Below are 6,970 nucleotides of genomic sequence, written 5' to 3'. Positions count from 1 at the left end.
AAAAATAAAATGAAACCCTTAAAAAATAAGGTATATTGGAGGAGAAAATAAAGAAGAGGTAAATAAAGACAACTCTACAAATGCTCACTAACAACCTGTTTCTGTTGCCATGTAACATTTTAATTGTTCTCAAAATTACTACTCACATACCTAGTCTTTAATTTTGAGTACAGATAATATTACTTACTTTTATGATACTCCTACTTCCCTGTCTGAACACCAACTTTATGCTGATGTAAATAAGTGTAATTTAATATCAAAATAACTATCATTCTTTCATTTAACACATCTGCACTGAGCACATACTTTGTGTCTGGCAGGTATGCTATAACTGTTGTATATTCCTTGCAGTGAAGTATATGTAAAATGTTGACGTCTGTCAAAAAACATTAATATTCACCTTTTTGGGAAAGAGTAATACCATAGGGTCTTATTGCAGGTTAGTTTGAATTAAGAGATATATTTTGAAGGCTGGATTAGAAAGCATACCATAAAGTTTTCTATAACTATTTGCATTCCTACTTTTTAGCTGACAGCATTGCCCAGAAGAACAAAGTGCTGTTCTTTGTACAAATGTGTGAAAAATTCCTTAATATTTCTGAAATAATTCCAAACTTTAAAAAAGATTCCAACAAAAGGATGAATGTACAGAAAGATAACCCATTGAGGAGGAAAACTAAAAGAATAACAAGTAAAAGAATATTCCATCAAGTATTATCCATCTTAGAACACCATCTTCTAAAGCTAAGGAATTTGTTTCTAAAAAAGATGCATGTGAACATCAATTCTATATAAAGTTTTCCCATTTAATTTTTAAAATTTGACACTAAATATATCTAGGAATATTCTACAATAATTATGTCATCTTCTACTTGTATTTTTCTTATATCATGCAACTTTGCTTTTAAACCTTAAATTATGCTTTGCTTAAGACCCTGGAAGAAAATATGCTGGTAGAAGCACTTTTGAAGATTTGACAAAACTCTTATGTTCTAATCGAGGAAAGGAGTACTTTTATTCAAAAATTACACATTCTGAAAACCTGACATAGCGGATGGATGATAAATATCACTCAACATTACATGATAACAACAACCTAATGTGAATGAATACAAGGCATTGCAAATAGAATGAGAAGAATGATGAGAATAAAAACAATTACTAGCAAATTGTTTATTTATATAGTGAATGATGGAAAAGCAAGCTAACTTAAATATAGTTGTACGTTTCGGTATTCTGCTGGGCTGTACAAATGGGGCCATGTTGTCCCTGGTCTTTAAATTGTTAGAATTACATCCAGATTGGGTTCCAGCTTAAACCACATTCACATTTTGCATAAATATGAACACCATAATGACACTTCCTGTACCACTGTGCAAAACACTGCCTAGTGCTTATTCCAACAGCACTAAGTCTTCAGGACAAAGAGAAGGTAAGTTTGGCATAGTAGGTTTCAGTTAAAATTTGTAATGTGTTCCAGAGAAAAGTGTACATCAGTAAGGATCAACATTTTTTTTTTTTTTTAATTTGACTTTCAGTTCCGGGATACAAGTGGAGAATGTGAGGTTTGTTACATAGGTATACATGTGCCATGGTGGCTGGCTGCACCTATTGACCTGACATCTAGGTTTTAAGCCCCACATGCATTAGCTATGTGTCCTAATACTCTCCTTCCCCTTTCCCTTCTCCACCCCCGACTGCCCTCATATGTGTTGTTCCCCTCCCTGTGTCCATGTGTTCTCATTAGAATCAACATTTAAATAGTTAATATTCAGCAGACTTGAAAGTCTGATAGGTCATTTTAAAATGTATCACCAAAGTAAGTCAAATGGCTAAAATCATATGTTCTAACTTAAAAGTCAGTAACTTACTGTATGTTTGCATTTTATACACTTTAAAATAACCTATAAATTAGATTTATTTTAAAAGTTCACTATTTACAGGACATCATTTTATACAGTAATAAATGTTTATTTATGAATCAGAAAACAGAAGTCTAGAATGTCAGAATCAACACAGATTCTTTCACCATTCTGTGATTTTAACAGGTACATTCACAATGACTCAGTTATTTCCACAAAAAAACAGAGAGTTTTATACTCTATCTTGATAGGGTTATTATGAAAGCTAATTATTTAATGTTTATACAGGACTTGCCATTTATATGGTGCATTACATCTGCAAAGAAGTATTGCTATTAGTCACTATGTAAGGAATTGCCAAATTTCTCAGCTGCCAGTACCAATGGAAAGGAGGACAAAGAATGCCATTGATGAGGGTTTTAAAGTGCCAGAGCAAAAGTCACACCCAGGAGTAGCCCGGCAGGGTTAAAAAAACACAGACAAAATGAGGATATCTGAGCTACGGGACCCTGATTAGGGCAAGACAGGCATGCATTCTTTCTTTTGTAAAATCCAACTTTTCATGTAGCGCCTTGCAGCAAGAGTTCTCAATCAAAGAAATATGCTTCTGTATTTACTGCCTGGCTCTTTGTATCTGAAGGTCAGTTCCATGAGAACAGGGAATTTGTGATTATCCCCTAGTATTTCCAGTGCCCAGGACAACATCCAAGACATAGGAGGTATCCAGTAAATGTTTACTACACTTTCCAATATGCTAAGTAGTAGATTTTAAATAGTGGCTTGCATTGGCAGGAGTTCTATAGTGGTAGTGCTTGAGGTATAGGGAGGTAGACACACATATTCAAATAAACACCTACATACATATACAACTATAATTGTGATACATGTCATGAAGGAAAGGGATAGGATGCTGCGTGAGAGAATAATAAGAAACATAATTTAGATTGGAGGTGAGGGAATAGTAAGGAAGTAACAGTTAAGGTGAAGCTTGAGTAATGGGTAAAACTGATCCCAGGGAAGTGCATTGCAGGCAGAGGAAATGCTTCAGGTGAGGGCAAATCCTGGCACACTGTAAACATTGTGGATGCCGTGTAGTGGGACCGGTGGAGAGCAAAACAAGACAAGCTTGGTAGGGACGACAGGGACCAGATTTGCTATGCACAGCAGCCATGACCAAGAGTAAGCTTTTATTTTAATTCCAAGGAGAAGCCACTGGAGTCTTAAGCAAAATAGTGTTATAATGAAATCTCATACTTAAATGTTCATTCTAGCTGCTCTGTGAATGAAATGGAGAGGGAAGTAAGAAGGGATATGGAGGCCGGGTGTGGTGGCTCATGCCCATAATCCCAGCAGTTTGGGAGGCAGATGCTGGAGGATGGCCTGAGCCCAGGAGTTGGAGACCCACCTGGGAAACATAGTGAGGCACTATCTCTACAAAAAACAAAATTTACAAAATTAGCCAGGCACGGTGGTGCTCGCCAGTGGTTCCGCCTAGTGGGGAGACTGAGGTAGGAGGGTCGCTTGAGCCTGGGAAATTAGGCTACTTTGAGACATGATTGCACTACTGCACTCCAGCCTGAGCAATAGAGCCAGACCCTGTTTCGAAAAAATAAACAAACAAACAAGGAAGTGTAGAGACCAATTAGAAGGCTATGGAGGTAATTACAGGTAAAATGGTGATGGTTTTATACCATTATTATGATAACAGATTTGACACAATAGTGACAGATTGGAGGTACATTTTGTTGGTAAAAATCAAAATGATTTACTGAAGGGCTGAAGTTGACAGAGAAAGGCATCAATAATAACATCCAGGCTTCTGATCTGAGTAACTGATCATGCCATTTTCAAGGTACAGGAGAATAGGCAGACAACATGTAAGTAAATCCTTCTATGAGGAGGAACAAAAAAACACAAGATATCCTTATTTTTTAAAAAATTTAAAACATGGTTTGAGAGTATAGAGTCTGATATGAAAATTGTTTCATTGGTTAAAAAATATGATGGCTTTAAATTCACCCCCTTGATATTTAACACAAGATGGATTTTGAGCTACTTTGATCTATATGCTACCATATTTAAAATCTTATTTGCTAACTGATAATATTCCTTGATCAATGAATTCATACCTTAATTTTGGTGATGACAAATTTTAATCTAGTTTGATCCATATCGTATTTTTTAACTGAAAAACTCAAATACATCTGACACATTCTGAGTTTATAAATGTTATATACAACATGTGTGAATTATATATGTATATGTATGCATAATACAGATATGTGACACATATGACCACTAGTCATGGATATACTGTGATGGTAACGCTAAGCACCAAATTATGGTAAAAACAAAACAAAACAAAAACACTCAGTTATTTTAATTGGAGAATGAAAATAACTCAAAACATGGGGCATTTCCAAGGACTGCCATAAATTAAGCTCAATAACATATTAAATCAATCATAATAAAATCAATAACATACTAAAGGATATGATATATCAATATTTAAGGACACAAGAACTAATAGCATATTAAAAATTATTATACAATTAGAATACAAAAAAGTTCTTTGCATTTCACTTTCACATATGTAAAGCACATGTAAAATTCCCTGGAATTATACTGAATCCCCAAAATCTTATGGATTTTATTTGTGACTCACTTAATCATTCATTCAATAAAAGTGCAACACACTATATTTGGTGATGGTAGCTAATAAGATAAACAAGACAAAGTCTGCTTTCAGGTCACTTATTTCAGAATGTGTTTTTCTCTCTCCTTTGTGGGGGTGTGTGTGTGTGTGTGTATTTCATAGCATGCTTCGTTTAACTGAAATTTTAGATAAAAGTCTAATATGCAAAACAAATAAAGGAGATACTATTTTACTTTTCCACCTGGCGCTATCCTGCAGAAGAGTTCAGGTCTAGTGGTCCTGAAGAAAAGGCTCAAAAGTCACTAGTAAACAACAACAACAAAATAATGTGAATAACAGCTCATATACAATCATAACTTTTTTATTTTATTTTACTTTTTTTGAGAGTTTCACTCTTGTCACCCAGGCTGAAGCGCAGCGGCACAATCCACAGTCTCGACTCACTGCAACCTCCGCCTCCTGGGTTCAACTGATTCTCCTGCCTCAGCCTCCCAAGTAGCTGGGATTACAGGCAAGCACCATCACACCTAGCTAATTTTTGTACTTTTAGTAGAGACAGGGTTTCGCAATGTTGGCCAGGCTGGTCTCGAACTCCTGACCTCAGGTGATCCACCCGCCTCGGCCTCCCAAAGTGGTGCGATTAAAGGCGTGAGCCACTGCGCCTGGCTGAGAATCATAACTTGAAATAATCTTAGTACAACCTTCCCTACTTCCACTCCCACTAGCAATTGCAAATGAGGACACATAGCTGATGAAAGGACTCAAGGTTGCACCATGAGTGACCGAACGCACAGGATTACATCCTGAAACAGATGTTTTCATCTTTTATTTTCATAAAGACACACATATTTTTTAAGTGCCTGAAAAAGACTAAAGTGTTTTCTAATTTAAATATTTCCTGGGAAACAAAGGCATGCACACACGCACGCACACACACTCGCAAACTCACACTTCTTTACCCTCTCAAGCCCACAATACCAGCAGCTAAATAGGAAAAGGATTCAAAGGAGTTTTCAAATTTTATGGAGCGGGGGTGGTAATGGTAACAGTCTCAAGGGGGAAGAATCCTCACAGTTTAAAATGATCTCATTAAAACCTCCCTAGTAATTGGGAAGAACCAGAGAAAATAGTATTGAATTAAAAACAAACAAACAAACTCTTCTCACCAATGTATCTTTGTGAAACATAATTAAGGTTGCCAACTATAACATCCCCTCCCCACAGGACCCAAAGGAACATTTCAGTGATAGGAAAAACCAAGTCTAAATAGCGTACGCAGAAACACATGGACTAAACAAAGGGATCTTTAATTGGTGACAATCTGTCCTAAATCACTTTTATTATTGCTGAACATAATAACGTTCAGACCCGTTAATTCCTTGTATCTTCCCCTATCAGAGCCTGTCTTTGGCTTCAAAATAATAATGCCAAATACCTAACAGGGCTCTCAATCTCCGAGGAAAATAACAAGCATGCAATTGTGTAGCTGTGTGAGCTGCCTTTTCCTAACAAACTACAGAGCCCTTGGGAGAGTTTGCTGAGCCATCAGCTCTGGCAGACAAAGTTTAAGACCTTCTCTGGCTGATGGCTGGAATCACGCTAACAACTCTGACTTAAGGTACTTGAGATTAAAGTAGTAGAAAGTGAATCATTTTATTATTCTTATTAATGATGCTACCTTTTCCAATAATTGTTTTATGTAATTATACAATTCATTCCTCACTGGGTGCAGTGGCTCACGCCTGTAATCCCTGCATTTGGGAGGCCGAGGCAGGAGGATTGCCTGAGCCCAGCAGTTTGAGACCAGCCTGGGCAATACGGTGGGACTCCTGTCTCTACAAAAAATATATAAAAAAATAGCTGGGTGTGGTGGCACAGGACTGTCGTCCCGCTACTTGGAAGGCTGAAGTGGGAGGATTGATTGAGCCCAGAGATCAAGAAGGCTGCAGTGAGCCATGGTCATGCCACTTCACTCCAGCCTGGGTGACAGAGTGAGACCCTATCTCAAATATATATATATATATATATATACATTCCTCCTCAGGACGTATTGGAAGCCAAAGAAAAAATATTGAATGTGGCAAAACAATTCAATAAAAATAAATACTACTGTATCAAAGTGAAGATCTTTAATTATTAATCATTACTAAATGTTATTTGTGGGTGTGTTGATTTTATCTATTTTAAATATCAGTTCATGGAAATAGAGTGTTTACAATGGAGGAACATTTTGCGCTACAGAAGTCACATCTTTGACAACTCCTCACCTGAACCTCACTCTCAGTATCAGGTGAGTTTACTATATACAAAACAGCTGCAATCAACAAGCTGGCTAACCCATGTCCTGGGGAGTTCTATATTGCTTGTGAGGCAATGGGAAGAAACTCCGGCTCTTTTCCTGCTACCCCAAATTACGCAGAGGCAGAGGCTGACGTGTTTCCACCACCAGGAA

General features: G+C 37.0%; 1 protein-coding gene across 1 annotated transcript in view; it reads right to left on the bottom strand.

The window, feature by feature from the left end:
• Positions 1-868, bottom strand: part of ROBO1 (roundabout, axon guidance receptor, homolog 1 (Drosophila)) — a 147,069-nt gene extending 146,201 nt beyond the window's left edge. Inside the window, exon 1 of the mRNA XM_011932798.1 lies at positions 852-868. The gene's annotated coding sequence lies outside the window, so the exon portion shown is untranslated. The remainder of the gene's footprint in view (positions 1-851) is intronic.
• Between the last annotated feature and the right edge of the window lie 6,102 nt (positions 869-6,970).

The sequence above is a fragment of the Colobus angolensis genome, unplaced genomic scaffold (assembly GCF_000951035.1).
Source record: "Colobus angolensis palliatus isolate OR3802 unplaced genomic scaffold, Cang.pa_1.0 Scaffold98, whole genome shotgun sequence".
Taxonomy (NCBI): domain Eukaryota; kingdom Metazoa; phylum Chordata; class Mammalia; order Primates; family Cercopithecidae; genus Colobus; species Colobus angolensis.
This window is presented reverse-complemented; position numbering and strand designations above follow the sequence as displayed.